At 40.5% G+C, this 16,597-nt stretch overlaps 1 protein-coding gene and 1 pseudogene across 3 annotated transcripts in view; one reads left to right on the forward strand and one right to left on the reverse strand.

Moving 5' to 3' along the window:
- Window positions 1-16,597, forward strand: part of PPARGC1A (PPARG coactivator 1 alpha) — a 684,515-nt gene that overhangs the window by 49,110 nt on the left and 618,808 nt on the right. The gene's annotated exons all lie outside the window — the stretch shown is intronic.
- On the reverse strand, window positions 8,567-9,293 carry LOC101005832 (annotated as a pseudogene). Its single transcript, XR_160759.5, has one exon. The product of XR_160759.5 is annotated as a histone H3.3-like (transcript).

Consider the following 16,597-nt stretch of genomic DNA (forward strand, 5'->3'; position numbering starts at 1 on the left):
GTAGTCCCAGCTACTCGGGAGGCTGAGGCAGGAGAATGGCGGGAACCCGGGAGGCGGAGCTTGCAGTGAGCCGAGATGGCGCCACCGCACTCCAGCCTGGGCGACAGAGCGAGACTCCGTCTCAAAAAAAAAAAAAAAAAGTTTGTATAGCATTGCTCTTTCATACAATTTTTTCCTTTTCCTAATTGGCATAACCACTGAGGCTCCCCAAATAATGCCAAAATTAGAAAGTCAGCTCTAGAAGTGTGAAGGCTGAAAACAATCACATACTCTACCAAACATTTTTTAGGATATTTTTGTCTTTCTTATGGATACAGTAAAAGTTTCCCCCAAGTTTTCCATTTCTTCTCAAGATCTTTACTTTTATACATGTACCAGTTAGTTTTAAATACTGTATTATCATGTTTTAAAATCAACGAAGTGAGACTCAGATTTAGAAAAGGTGCCAAAAGGAATCGTTGCTCGTATTTCAATCTCCACCATCACGGCCGCCATTTTGTATGTCTCGAGTTGAGCCAAGGTCACAGTCCATCCAGATGGGCCTGACTTGCAGGCAGCGTTGGGTAGTGTTTGACTTTTCCCTGGCTGGTTGTTTGTGTTGTCATTTCCTTTAATTTGAAATAATGCCTTTACAGCCTCAGTTGGAATTCAGGCTGGGATAGGTAATGAATTGTCTTATTCATACTAATGTGCAAATGACTGACAGTGACGTATTTCCTAAGAGAAAAAGCAGTAGCATTAGGCAGATGATAGAAACTCAACCAATGACAAAAAGTCAACTCAAACTTTTTATATGCAAGCATACAAAAAGGGAAAGACTAGAGGTCGTGGAACACCCCCTCAGCCCCCCAACACAGCTCATGTATCTTGCTTTGCTAGTCATAACTTATCAACCAAACTGGATTACAAATAGAATACTTCTTTGATTAGTGAGAAATAGTTACTTAGTTTTGTTTTATTCTGCTAGTTTAATAGAACAGTATGGTCATATTCTCCTAGGATCTAATTGGGAATGACTTTGGAGGGTTTCATCTCATCTTTTAGCAAAGACATATCAAGCCCTATCATGTGTTAGGCACTGGAGAAAGCAAGTCAAACATGGGTCTTAATTTGGAGGCAACAGGGTCACTGATTTGTCACCACATACGTGATTATGGCAAGTTGGTGAATACTGGACTTGTGAGAGCAACCAGTATCTACAGACCTCCAGAGGGAGGAGCAATGATTTTTGTCTATGCCAGTGTGGGAAGGCTCATTTAGGAGGTGACATTGTGTGTGTGTGTGTGTGTGTGTATTATATCTATAAACACCATATATATATATGGTGGTTTCCAAGGTTGGGAAAATCTCTACAACTGTTCAATATCTGTAACAGCATAATAGGGGTTGTATTTTAATTTTATTTTAAATCCAAGGTATCTATGTCTTCTCACCTTAGTGAATCAGCATGAGATGCTGCAATACTGCTGACCTGTGGATTAGGATGCTATCATGCTTCAGGATGCTTAACTAGTGGGGTGCAATTATGCTTACTCAGGCATTTGTAACTGATTAAAGCTTTATTTCCAGAGCCTACCCATTGTTTCTGAAGTAATTTGTGCATGATTATGGAAGTTACTGTGTTACCTATTTATGCTAACTTTAACAAATTCTGTACTAAATTACTGTGTTGTTGGGTTATTAAGAAGGGTTTGCCTTATATGGCCATAGTTCTCTATGCGAGCAGATGGCTTTTTTTTTTTTTTTTTTTTTTTTTTAAAGAGAACACAATAAAAGGCATGTTCACCTACTACTATGTAGCTCAGGGTGTAGGTGGGTCTGAGTTAATAAGGGAAGGCTTACTGGAAGAAGCAGATTTTATTCTGAATCTTAAAACATGAGAATGAAAGATGGAAAGCTTAGGCAGATCCGGGCATGGGAAAGAGGTTAATAAAAAGAATCTGAAGTGGAAATGGAGGCCCCTGTCAGCTTTAGACTGTATTGTGCCATATATCCACTCTGTCCAAAAATATCTCCATCATGGGGACTTTCAACGTTCTAGTTTTTCCTTTGACAATCTAGGATGAGTGATGCTTTAGGTCAAAGATCAGCAAACTTTTCTTTTGTAAAGGGCCAGAGGGTTAATATTATAGGCCTCGTGAGTCATATGGTGTCTATTGCAACTATGTGACTCTGCTGTATGCTCTGCTGCGGCATGAAAACAGCCATGGATGATACAATAAATGAATGGTGGGCTGTGTCCCAATAAAACTTTATTTACAAAAACAGATGGTGGGCCGGATTTGGCCTATGGGCCATAGTTTGCTGACCCCTGCTTTAGGTAATTGTTTCCTGAACTTCAGTCCTTTTAGAATGACTTATTATATTGTTTAATCTGAGTAGCATCTGCAATATTGTTTACTTAATTTTCCCCTTAAACTGATTTACTTTTTTTTTTTTTTTTTTTAAAAAAAACCAACAACTTAAGTTTAATTTATAAGGAGCTCTCTATCACTGTCATGGAAAAGCAGTATTATATGTTCTTAATAAGGAATCACCAAAAAATAAACATAACAAAAACAAAATGATGATTGTATGCACACGACAAGATAGCTTACAATTCGTCTCTTAGATCTGAGTACTGCTTACTTAGAAGTCTTAAAAGAATGTTGACAGGTATGCATCATGGAGGCAATGGCTGAGGAGGGACTCGCAGCAGGGGCTGTTGCATGGAAGACCAGGGCTCCTCTGGGCTAGAGTTGTTGGATCAAATGTAAACTGTTGGTCCGGCACGGTGGCTCACGCCTGTAATCCCAGCACTTTGGGCGGCTGAGGTGGGCAGATCATCAGGTCAGGAGATCAAGACCATCCTGGCTAACACGGCGAAACCGCGTCTCTACTAAAAATGCAAAAAAATTAGCCAGGCATGGTGGCAGGTGCCTGTGGTCCGAGCTACTCGGGAGACTGAGGCGGACAATGGAGTGAATCTGGGAGGTGGAGCTTGCAGTGAGCCAAGATCGCGCCACTGCACTCCAGCCTGGGCGACAGAGTGAGACTCCATCTCAAAAAAAAAAAAAAAAAAAAAAGTAAACTGTTCATTAAACTTGAAGATAAACAATAAATAATGTTTTGATTTAAGTATATCCCATGCAATATTTGCGACATACTCATGTTAAAAAATTATTTTCTGTTTATCTGAAATTCAAATGCAACTGGAGGTCTCATCTTATTTTTTTGTTTTTTCTAAATCTAGTGTTATGATCTGAATGTGCATGTCCCTCCAAAATGTATATGTTGAAACCTGAATTCCCAATGCAATAGTGTTAGAAGATGGGGCCTTTGGGAGGTGATTAGATCATGAGGGCTCTGCCCTCAAGAATGGAATTAGTGACCTTATGAAAGAGGCTTGAGGGAACCCTTTTAACATTTTCTGCCATATGAGGACATGTAGAAGGAACCATCTATGAGGAACAGACCCTCACCAGACACCATATCTGCTGGAGCTTTGATCTTGGACTTCCCAGGCTCTAGAACTGTGAGCAATACATTTCTGTTGTTTATGAGTTACCCAGTCTAAGACTTTTTGTTATAGCAACCCAAGCAGACCAAGACATCTGGGAACCCTACCCTGGTTCAACAGCAAGAATCAGTTCGAGAATATGCCAAGTGGTAGGGGAGGACTGGCTTGTGTGGAAAGTGTGGGCTGGGAAGCATCAACTTGGCCTGCTTAAAATTTAGTCTAGGGTGGATCTCAGCAGGGGACAGTGAGTAAGTCAACCAGGAGGTATGGATCAGAAATTAAGAAAGACTTTTGTGACTTGGAATCCCAGCCAGGAGGGTGGACATGATCCATTCTGCATTAAAAACCCACTAGAGAGTTATAAAAAGGGACATACGATTGGACAGACACTAATCTTTCAAAGAACCAGAGTGTTAGCCTATTTATGTAGCTATATCATGCCTTCAGTGCGCTGGAAAAATAATCAAAGGAGAATTTAGAACTGTTCTCGGATTGTCAGTTTTTCATCTAAAAATGTTAATGTACATTAAACTTTTAATTAAAAAAAGCACATCCCATCACAAACTATTTTTAATATGGAATACTTAGCAGCGGTGCACACTTTCTGTTTTGAGATTTACCAGGCTATTAACCAGAATAATTTGGGTTTAAAATGAACTGAATTAGGCTGTGTATACCCACGTTAAGTCTCAAACAAATTACATTATTTAAGCTGTCATCTGTACAAGGTGCTTACGTGTTTTTGATTGTTCTATGCAGGATACAGTTGCAGTCCAGTTATAAGTGTCTGATGGCATCAGAAATGTCAGCAACTGACAGATCTGTTTATGGAAAAGAGAAAAGAGGAATCTCATTACAGGCTCTTTAGAGCCCATTTTTCACTTTCCTTTTTGTTTGAAAATAATCTAATCTATATAATTGCATGCCTTGAAGACTTTAAAAGACAGAAGGTTGCCTGGATTTAGACTCAATATTTGTGCTAGTTTGTGAGTTTGTATGAGGATGCATTTGGACATGAAAACCTAAAGTTGGCAGGAATTTTTCTATCCTCTTTTGTCTCTTCTGGGTGATTTGGATGTGATTATAATCAGGAAATAGTTTGAATGTGATAGAACCCTGATGATTCCTAATTCTGGCCGTCATGTGCACCAGCCACTTCTGTTTCTCTCTGGAAAGAATTGAAGAGTCAGCAGATAAAAGTTGCTTTTTCAGACTGAGAATGAGTGCTCCCCTAGCTCACCTGGCCGCTAGGTGGCACTGCAGCCATAAGGAAGTGTGGTCACAGTTACATAGTTCGGCTGTGGCATTAAGGTAAATTCTCCAAGGCTGAAATTGGGCGAGGGCAGCCTTTTCATCTCTGTGTTTTTCGGGATTGTGGGGTTCTTTGGATTTTATTGCATACTTCATGTATCTAGGATGCTGCTAAAGGGAAGGGGATTATTCGTTTAGGGTGTGATGTTTCCTGGGTTTGTGTTGTTGCATAAGACACACACACACACACACATACTTGAAGGTTTGTTAAGAATTGTGTTGGTCAGGGAGTGGGAAGTGAAGGGCAATATCACACTTGTGTGGTTTCTGAGCAGAATGGTCTGTTCCAACTGAGCAACAGATGGCGTCCTGACCTGTGTGCCTTTTTCTTTGGTGTTCCTCTGCTGGAAATGTTCTCAGTAGAGACGACCAAAATTCTGGAAGATGGTAAGTGTCATAGCATCTCTCTTTGTGCCAGCCTCCTCTTCTGCTTCTTTTCCCTCTGTTTTTAACCACTAAGGAAAAAATCATTGTCCAAAAGTATTTTTTGTTGTTGTTGTTTTTCCTTTTTGAATAGAAGCTAAGTATTTGAAACCTAGACACCTTACTATTGTCCCAAAGAAGAAAAGAAACCAACAAAGAATCCACTAAGAGTGTCAAAGAGTGAAAATGGAATAGCAGCTACACAAGTTGCTCTGAAAATAACAAGAATTCTGGCAGATGATTAGCAAAAATATTTCCTAAATAGTGAGAGATGAGGAATTGACTGAAATTGAGTTGTGCCTGGTGAAATTAAATTTGCTGTCGAGTGACTTGAAGAGAAATGTGCAGAGGGTATGTTGGTGATTAAATCAGCATACAATGGGATTCATAATGAAAATGGTAATAGCTATGTTTGTAGAGGTCCTGCTATGTTCCAGGCATTTTTGTATAAGCACTTAAATCTTTAGAATAGATCTATGAAATGGGTATGATCAAACTATTTGGCACATAAATAAATGGCAGCATAGCTAGGTGCATACCTGGCCTGGGTTCTAACACCTTTAAAAGCTCTAATTAGAATTAGGTCTGTTAGAGTCTAACACCTGTGTCTCGGTGTTTAGAAAATGGCTTGATAATGGAACATAAAGGCAAAGAGAATGTCTGTGTTGCTTCTCATTGCATCTCCAGGACCTGCCACAGTGCTTGGCTGGCTCATGTAGGACTTCAGTGTACATTTGTTCTACCGATAGATAAATGCCAGAGAGCTGGAAGATTCCATGGTGTTTAATTAGAACAGTAGTTAACCCTTGATGTAGCGAATGTAATAACAGCTTTAGATGTGGATGGCCCTCTGCTGCTTAGAAGAACTGGAATACACTTTATTTCAGTTCACTTAGCCTCAGATGCCAAGTTCTCTGGGGTGGGGAATATCATTGAATTTTACAAAACAAAGAAGCTGGAACTCTGGAGTTAAGGAAGCTTCCCGTGGTGGCTGTACTTGCTGAGTTCAGGTTTTCTCACTGTAGATTTAAGGGGTTTTAAGGCAGCTCCAAGTTCACAAATACCCACACAATTTTTTATTAATTAAAATTACATATAATGAATAATATTCCTATTATTTTTATGTATATATAATAAATATTCTTACAGAAAAAAACAAAATAAATAGTCTGATGGTGGAGGGTTAGTATCATAGCCATATAGAAGTCATTTCACTTTAAAAAGTATGTTTTTGAACTTTTACCTGTAATTTTTATTCAAAAAAAATTAGAAGGTACAGATGAGCAAAATGAAATATGAAACCATTCATCATTTCCTTTTAGAAATTTATATCATCTATAATTTTTCTATGCATATATGTTATAAAAAAGATTATGTTTTATAATTTGCTTCTGAACTCAGTATAATGTATACATCTTTATGTGTCGACAAATTATTTCTACATTGTAACTTTTAATGGCTGCAAAGTGACCTGCTAGATGAACATATCAGTTTATTTAACCACAATTCCTTGTTGCTGGACATTCGGGTTGTTTCCAGACTTTTGCTATAATAAAGCAAGCATCCTTGAATACGTATCTTTGTGCAATTAATCTTGACCCATTGTTTTATAGGGGAATTTACATACACTCAGAGAGGTTATGAAATTTACTTGCTAGGCAGAACTTGGACCAGATTTCAGGGCTCTTAAATCACTGATGACTCTTTTTCTGCTCCATCAGTGAGGTCACAGAACCTATCTGGTGGCTGTGGCCATTTCTTCCCAGGGAAGGGAAGGGATTCTTGGCATGTGCTGGGAGTCGTTCCTCAACAGAACTGAGTTACCCCTACAAAAGAAAAGTCAGGTTTAAGAAAAACAAACCGGATAAGGTGATTTTACTGCTTTAATACTGTTAATAGAACTCCTTCTTTAAACTGTTTTCTTCCTTTTCATCTGTAACTTTACATTCCATTTCCTCCCTGCTTCTCTGATCTTCCTTTCTTCTTCCACTTCCTCCCTAGCTCCCTTCCACCCCTCCTTGCTTTCCTGCCAATTGTCACTGTTACTTGAGTTCCTATCCCCAAATTTCTCCTTTTTCCACTCTTTCCTTATTTTATTCTTTCTTTTTGTTTTTGAGACGGAGTCTCGCTGTGTTGCCCAGGCTGGAATGCAATGATGTGGTCTTGGCTCACTGCAACCTCCGCCTCCTGGTTTAAGCGAGTCTCTTGCCTCAGCCTCCCGAGTAGCTGGGATTACAACTGCACACCACCACATCCGGCTAATTTTTGTATTTTTAGTAGATACAGGGTTTGGCCATGTTGGCCAGGCTGGTCTCAAATTCCTCACCTCAGGTGATCCATCTGCCTCAGCCTCCCAGAGTGCTGGGATTACAGGCGTGAGCCATTGTGCCCAGCCATGTTTCCCTATTTGTAATGGCTTCATCTACCGCTTCCAGACACATCACTCCCAAATCTGAAACTTCAATCCTGATGCCTCTCCCATGGGCCAGTTCCATGCTTCCTATCAACTGTTAGATATTTGCATTCCTGGGCCCAGGACTTCTAATTAAAGCCTCTCATTCCCAGAGCCAGAGTCTTGAGTCACCTGATCCCTTCGCCTAGTCTCACACATCTTGCCAAGTGCAGTCAGGTCTTTGTCTCTGGCCCTCAGCCCTTCTCTCCCATTCCCACTGCCTATGCCCTAATTCTGGCACTCCTGACCTCTTGCCTGGACTATTGCAGTAGCCTCTCACATGGTCCCGTGCCTCTCCTTTTTCCCTGGCAAATTCATTTTGCACACGCTTGGCAAATTTATCTTTTGAGGTCACTGCTCTGATCCACACTGAATACTAAATAGATTCCAAAGCTGTTAGCCTGGCCTTCAAGAGTCTTTGTAATTCGACCTTAAGCTACCTTCTTAGTCCCATCTACCCTCATTCTCTAGCATAAGACATTGTGCTTCTGTGTGTCTGGACTTCTTGAAACTTCTTTAACACACTTGCCGTGTGACTGGCTCTGAGCCTTTCTTGGATCACTTCCTGGGCCTGAAGTGCCTGTACCCATCTGTGTTTTAAGGTCTTAAAACACGATTACCACCTCTTCCATGAAGCCTTTTCTGATTCCTTAAACCCAAGGTAATTTTTTTTTTTATAGTTTAATGTATTTTAATAGCAAACTTACAGGAACAGCACAGAAGACAGACAACATGAAAAACATGTACTTGCATGTAGGACAACTCAGTTAGAAAAGTATAGTGAATGGATGGAATCTACTGTATGATAAAAATGCTGCAAACACCATTTAGTTGCCGTCAATAAGAAATTTACTTGTTTTAAAAAAATCCAAATGCTGGCATTGTCCAGAAAAATTTAACAGGTTTATTTATAATTATTATAAAGTTGAACCGCTGAAACTTGTTCACTGAAACATTTTAACTTGCATTAATGCTTTACGCCTCTGCATTTATATTAAAAATTCACACACAAATGAAAATGGAAAAACTGCCAATACCTGATTTCTGTCCCCTATTTTTCCACTCGCAGTCATATACTTAGGTACCTTTTGACCCCATGGAAAAAAAATATCTAACGTTCAGAACTACCAATAACAGGAAGAAGAGAATTTTTTTTTTTTTTTTTTTTTTTTTTTTTTTTAGAATGAAATGTTTCCCATCATAGTGGATTCTTAAGCACGTTCTCCACGTATGCGGCGTGCTAGCTGGATGTCTTTTGGCATAATTGTTACACGTTTGGCATGGATAGCACACAGGTTGGTGTCTTCAAAAAGGCCAACCAGATAGGCCTCACTTGCCTCCTGCAAAGCACCGATAGCTGCGCTCTGGAAGCGCAGATCTGTTTTAAAGTCCTGAGCAATTTCTCGCACCAGACGCTGGAAGGGAAGTTTGCGAATCAGAAGTTCAGTGGACTTCTGATAACGTCTAATTTCACGGAGTGCCACAGTACCAGGCCTGTAACGATGAGGTTTCTTCACCCCTCCAGTAGAGGGCGTGCTTCCTGGGTGCTTTACCACCGGTCGATTTGCGGGCAGTCTGCTTTGTACGAGCCATGGTACAGAGACCTCCTTACTTACCCCCCTTCTCCTTTGGCTGGAGCTCGGCGAGCGAGAGGCGGCGCTGGCGTTAGAAAGCGACGGCCGCCCAAGGTAATTTAAAAAAAAATTAATCACGACCCCTTGCTGGCAGTAGAAAACATCCATTGTAGCTATTCATGTACATGTTTTATGTCTCACTGTACATTTTAATCTCCTCATCGGTAGGAACTTGTATCTTTCTCAGATCCCTGCAGTCTCACTCCTCACCCTTAATATAAGCATTATCCCCATACCACATTCTCCGAAAACTATGTGAATAAATAATTTGATTTAAAAAATTTTACGTAAATTTGTAAGTTATACAGTATATTTGAGTGTACAGCAAAATTACAATGAACATCTTTGAATATGTATTTAAGAACTTTCTGTTCTTAAAGCAAAACAAACTTTATATGTATTCGTAATTGCCATTACTTATCAAACCCTCTTGTTTCTCAGTGTTCTGGCAACACATACAAATGGGATTCAGAAATAACTGCTCAGAAGGTCGGTAGAGTTGGCTGGAAAGGACTGCTTTTGTAAGTGGGAACCCTTTTCTTTGTCCTGAAAATATACTCTGCCCCATCCCCTCTAGAAAAAAGGTCAGAAGACTAGGATCAAAACCTTTGGCTTCTGCTACTTATAAACTGGTATATAAGTTCTCTCATTTGTAACACAGCGTTGCCTACTATGTTACTTAAGAGTTGCTGTTTGGCTATTGGTAATAGACATTTGATATGGTGGTTTGAAAATAGAACGATTTATTTTTCTTTCTTTAAATAAAGTCTGGAGATAGTCCCTGGCTCCACAACTATTGATGACCCCAGCTCCTCTTTGTTTTGCCCCTTAGTGTGTGGTTTTCTTTTCTTTCTTTCTTTCTTTTTTTTTTTTTTTTGACACAATTTCACTCTGTCACCTAGGCTGGAGTGCGGTGGTGTGATCTTGGCTCACTGCAACCTCTGCCTCCCGAGTTCAAGTGATTCTCATGCCTCAGCTTCCCAAGTAGCTGGGATTACAGGCGCATGCCACTGCACCCGGCTAATTTTTCTGTTTTTAGTAGAGGCGGGGTTTCACCATGTTGACCAGGCTGGTCTTGCGCTCCTGGCCTCAAGTGGTCCACCTGCCTTGGCCTCCCAAAGTGTTGGCATTACAGGCATGAGCCACCATATCCAGCCATGGTTTTCATCTTCAAGGCCAGCCTCATAGACCAATATGGCTACTTGTGCTCCAGCCATCATGTCAGCATTCCAGCAAGAAGGGGGAAGGGTGCAAGGCCACCCTGAATGATTCCTCCTGAATCATCTCCCTTCAAGCAGTTTTAAAACAAATTTTCCAGAAGTTGTATCTAACAACTTTGGCTTAGAGTTGGTACACAGTGCTTCTCAGCAACAGCTGTATATTTGACACACAAGGGGGCTTTAAAAAAGTACCTATACTTGGGCCTCACTGCAAACAAATTAAATCTGAATGTCTATGGTTGGGGTCAGGATTCAGTATTTTTAAATGACCGCAGGCGATCCTATTGGATAGTCAAGACTGAGGACCACTGAACTAGGGTGACCATATAATTTATCATCTAAATGGGGCTCTTGAGAGTCAAAGGGGCATAAACCAGGCTTATCCCAGGTGAACCTAGAGGTACAATGACCCTAATTATAGTTCATCCTTTGTCGTTATCTATCAGATGGCTGGACACATAATTTTCTACTGCTACTTCTCTGGAAGGAGAAAAAAGAAGAGAATAAAAGATATTGGTTAGGCACCTACTATTCCTTTTCATTTCATTCTCATTTAATTCTACCCGAAAGCCAAATGTACCCAGGCTTTTGGGCAAAATTAAATGAAATCAATGTACACGAAATCACTTTGTAATCTGCAATGTTTCAAAGCTGTGTTTATAAATAATATCATCACAATTTAGCACAAATAAGTACATGTGATGGCTGGAAGGAACCCAGTTTGGATCCTGTAGCTTGTGTTTGATTAATTTAGTGCTTTATGATAATTAACAAATGTTCACTGGGAGACAGTGTCTCATGGTGGTTTTAAAGTGTAGGCTTTGGACAACGACCACCCTGGGCTCGAATCTCACCTCTGCTTTTTACCAGCCTTGTCATTTGACTTGTCAAAATCTCGTTTTCAAAATCCCGGTAGTATTTCTTGACTCAAGGGGTTGTTATAAGGATTAAAGACATTTAACATATGGAAAGGATCTAATCTGGGGCCTGGCATATAGCAAGCATTCAGTGATTGGCCTCTCGTTATCATTCATAAGTTACTTTGGGGGATGCTGAGAAAAGGTCATCTTTTCTGCCTTTCAAGAGCATAAAATATCAGGGGTCTTCTCAGGCTGACGTTGGGCAAGAGATCTTCCTCCTCTCCTCTCCAGCTGGGAAGTCAGCAGTGGAAAGAAGGAATTGCAGACTCAAACGGTCTTCCTGTTTCCCATGGCCCCTGTCCTAACTGATCCCTACCCCCCACAAGGATCTGGGTTAAAATACCAGTGGGGATCCCAGCCGGCTAAAGAAGCTAATAGCCAGAATTAAATTAATTATTTCGCCGACTTGATCCACACTTTGGGAGATTTGTGCATTGAAATAACCTTTGCCTGTGGCAATTTTGTCTCTGGGATTGTTCCTTCTGGCCACTGTGTTCGTGGTGTAATCTCCCTTTCCATCCACTCAGTTGCTAACGTGTAAACTTTCTTCCCTGGGGCTTGCTCCTCTAATCTTGCCTTCTCCGTGTTTTGCTGTAGTCTTGTCTTCCTTTATTCATTCTGCTTTGCTTTTATCTCCTTACCTTTCCTCCTGCTGAGTATAAACAAACCTTAAGGCAAAAAAAATGAAGCCAGGCAGGAGGCTGCTCAGCTCCCTTGAAGGGGAAAACAGTCTAAATCTTAGCGACAGTGCTCTTTACTGTTGGCGGAGTCAAAATTCAATACTTTCTACGTGTAGCATCACTGCCTATACAGTGCTACGATGTCTGGGAAAGTAAGAAAGAGAATTCTATGGGGAGGAGGGCCACACAAGGAAACTGCCTTTGAATATATTTTCTCACCTGTTTGTTGAAAAACCATTATAAAGCCTAGGATTTTCTTCATTGAGAGGATACTTCTAATCGGGTCTGATTCTTCTGTGCAGGGTTGGCAACCTATTTCTGAAAAGTGCCAGATAGTAAATATTTTAGGCTTTACAGGCTATACTGTTCTAGTGGCAACCACTCAACCCAACTGGCACAGCAAAAAAGCAGCCATAGACAATGGGTAAACAGTGGGCGTGGCTGTGTACCCATAAAACTTTACCAGCTGGGCGCGGTGGCTCACGCTTTGTAATCCCAGCATTTTGGGTGGCCGAGGTGGGTGGATCACGAGGTCAGGGGTTCGAGACCAGCCTGGGCAACATAGTGAAGCCCCGTCTCTACTAAAAATACAAAAAATTAGCCGGGCATGATGGCGGGCGCCTGTAATCCCAGCTACTCGGGAGGCTGAGGCAGGAGAATTGCTTGAACCCGGGAGGTGGAAGTTGCAGTGAGTGGAGATTGTGCCATTGCACTCCAGCCTGGGCAACAAGAGCGAGACTCCGTCTCAAAACAAAACAAAACGAAACAAAACAAACAAAAAAAACTTTATTTACCAACAGTGGAATTTGAATTCCATGTAATTTTCACATTATTAAATTTCTTCTTCTTCTTTTTCTTCCCCAACCATTAAAAAATATGAACATTGTGGTTAACTGGTTGTGGAACAATGGGCGGCGGGTAAGATTTGACCTCTGGGTGGGAGTTTGCTGATCTCTGCCCTGGGGAAATGGAAGGAGCATACTGATTGCAGTTAGAAAACCTTGGTTCCTGTCATTTTGCTTGAAGGCCGGACTGTTTCTTCATTTTGAAAATCAGATTAAATGACAATACCAAATGCTGGCAAGGATGTAGAGCAACAGGAACTTTCATTCATTGCTGGTGGGAATGCAAAATGGTACAGCCACTTTGGAAGATGGTTTGGCAGTGTCCTACCAAACTAAACATACTCTTAACATATGATCCAGCAATCACGCTCCTTGATGTTTACCCAAATGGAGATGAAAACTTATGTCCACACAGAAATGTGCATATGGATATTTATAGCAGCTTTATTCACTATTGTCAAAACTTGGAAGCAACCAAGATGTCCTTAGTAGGTAAATGGATAAACTGTGATCTATCCAGGCAGTGGAATATTATTCAGTGCTAAAAACAAATGAGCTATCAAGCATGAAAAGACATGGAGGAAACTTAAATGCATGTAACTAAGCAAAAGAAGCCCCTGTAAAAAGGCTGCGTGCTCTGTGATTCCAACTATATGACATTCTGGAAAAGGCAACATGATGGAGACACTAAAAAGATCAGAGGTTGCTAGGGGTTACTGGGGAGGGAGACATGAAGAGATGGAACACAGGATTTTTAAAGCAGAAAAACGATTCTGTATGATACTACAGTGGTGGTTGCATGTCCTTAAGCATTTGTCAAAACCCAAAGAATGTGTAATAGCAACCGTGAACGCTAATGTGAACTATGGATTTTGGGTGATGATGTGTCAATGTAGGTTCACAGATTGTAACAAATGCACCACATTGGCCTGGGATGTTGACAGTGGAGCAGGCTGCACCTGTGTGAGGGCAGAGGGTATATGAGATCTCTCTGTACTTGCCACTCTCTTTTGCTGTGACCCTAAAACCTCTGTAAAATTATAAGACCTATTGAAAAATAATGTTAGTGATACCTGCTCAACTGAACTCACAGCAGTGTTGCAGAGCTTATGAGTTAATTGTAAAGCACTGAGTAAATGGGAAGCTGCTATCCAAATGTTAGTCACCCAGGACAGTCGGCTTCTCTTCTTCCTCCTGGGGTGTCCTGAGGAAGAAGCATCTGGAGGAAGAGCTCTTGAGTAAATCATTTCTGGGTAGGCCTCTTGGAGATTCACAATGTGCACATTAACGTTTCTGAGAAGACCTGTCATTAAAAACAGCTGCCACCAAATGCAAAAACCTCATTAAGGTTGTTTAACCTAACATTTCCCAAACATATTCATGACTTCAGGATAGATGTATATATGAGAGGGAGTTTATTAAGGAGGAGTGACTCACACAATTACAAGATGAAGTCCCATAATAGGCAGTCTGCAAGGTGAGGAGCAAGGAAGCCAGTGGTGGATCAGAGTCCCGAAACCTCAAAAGTAGGAAAGCCGACAGTGCAGCCGTCAGTCTGTGGCCAAAGGCCTGAGAGCCCCTGGCAAACCACTGGTGTAAGTCCAAAAGTCCAAAAGCTGAAGAACTTGGAGTCTGATGTTCGAGGGCAGGAAGCATCCAGCACAGGAGAAAGATGGAGGCCGGAAGACTCAGCAAGTCTAGTTCTTCCGTGTTCTTCTGCCTGCTTTATACTAGCTGTGCTGGCAACTGATTTAGATGGTGCCCACCCAGATGGAGGGTGGATCTGCCTCTCCCTGGCCACTGATTCAAATGTTAATCTCCTTTGGCAACACCATAACAGACACATCCAGGAACAATACTTTGCATCCTTCAATCCAATCAAGTTGACGCTCAGTATTAACCATCATGACCATTAATAAATATAAATTATTAAAATTAGTCGGGGGCAGGAGTTTGCGGGCACTCTTTGGGAAATGCTAGCCTAAGGCATTTCAATTAATGCCATAGAAAAGATGAACACATACAAAACTTTTTGTATTCTATTTTTCCATTTGTGTATATATATATTTGTATATGTAGGAAAATATGTGTATGTGTATCTATACATACATGTGTATATGTATCTATACACGTGTGTGTGTGTGTGTGTATATATATTTGTTCTATTGTTATTTGATGTTACCTTGTATGTTGTTATATTTTATTACAAAACTATGAGCCATTGGCAAATGTGTGAATGTAAGCTGACTTCTTAAATTAGATTATTTTATTAATTTTTTTCACAAATTTTTCAATAGTAACAGACCATTGAAATGTAAAGACAAGTTAATGGAGAAATCTGCTTCAGTTACAGATACTTGGCTTTTTCCAAACTCACAACATAGAGCTGTACATAGAATTATAGTTCTTGATATAGCAGTACACATTTGAGTGGATTAATTTATTAGTGAAGTTAATGGCTTGCTAACCTCTTTGGTTGCTGTTTGGGAGAATTACCAGTTATCCCACAATAGATGCACATTCTGCTGTCCCCTTTGTGGAGTTGACCACAGCAAAGGGCAGGTTGGTTGACCTCCCGTTGGAGCACACATGGTTTTCTGGTCCAAACATACACTCTCTCGGGATTAACAGTCACATGCAATCATGTAAAACCCCATTTTTGATGACCTGGGTGGTGAGCACATATCTTCTCAAGATGCCCCACACCCCAAAAATGAGCCGTGCACACCCTACTTGGCTTATAGTTTAGTGAGGCCACCCCAGCACATCCTCCCTGGTGAAGAAGCATCTGTCCAGCTCCTGAATGTAATGTGAGAAAAGAACAGAAATTTAACATCATTTACACTGGTAGGTAGATGATCTATAGTGATATAATATTGTCAGGGCCTTAAGAGTAAATAATTTCTTTTTCATTGCAGCTTGCAACACTAATATCTGTAATTTTGTGGCACTTTCTGGTGTACAGTGGCCCTTTAAGTATTTAGGAATTGGGCAACTTCATCAGGAAAAAATTTATTTGCACATAAAGCAGTGAAACCCAGAGATGTTGAAGAATGTGCCAAAGGAGCCCCAACTAGAAGAAGGCAGAGCTGGGATTTGAATTTTACTCTTGACTGCAGGTTCTTTCAACTCCATTTACTGTCTTCTTAAAGATTGACATGCTGAGGTTGGACAGGTAATAATGAGTGATTAACGCTGCACATTGAAATAACATCTGCGACGCCTACCACGTAGACTGGCCTAACAGCTAGTATTATTTTCTCTGTAGTCTTCAAACTTTGTCTTGACAAATCCAGAGATCTTAAAAAAGCCAACTTTTTATTATAAAACATTTAAAAAATATTCAAAACTGTAGAGAAGAATATAATGACTTTCTATGATCCAACTTCCCAGTGTTAGTTAGCCTTAGCAGCACATGCGCAAGCTTGTTTTAACTCTACCCTCCTCCTCAACTGGATTAATTTGAATATCCCAACTATCATATCATTTCTTCCATAAATCTTTAAGAACACATCTTTAAGGGAAAGTTTTCTGATTACCTTTTGCTGCATAACAAATTGCCTCCAAACTTAATGGCTTAAAACAGTAGTTTATTGTTATGTTTCACGGTTCC

This window comes from Papio anubis, chromosome 3 (genome assembly GCF_008728515.1).
Source record: "Papio anubis isolate 15944 chromosome 3, Panubis1.0, whole genome shotgun sequence".
Classification (NCBI taxonomy): domain Eukaryota; kingdom Metazoa; phylum Chordata; class Mammalia; order Primates; family Cercopithecidae; genus Papio; species Papio anubis.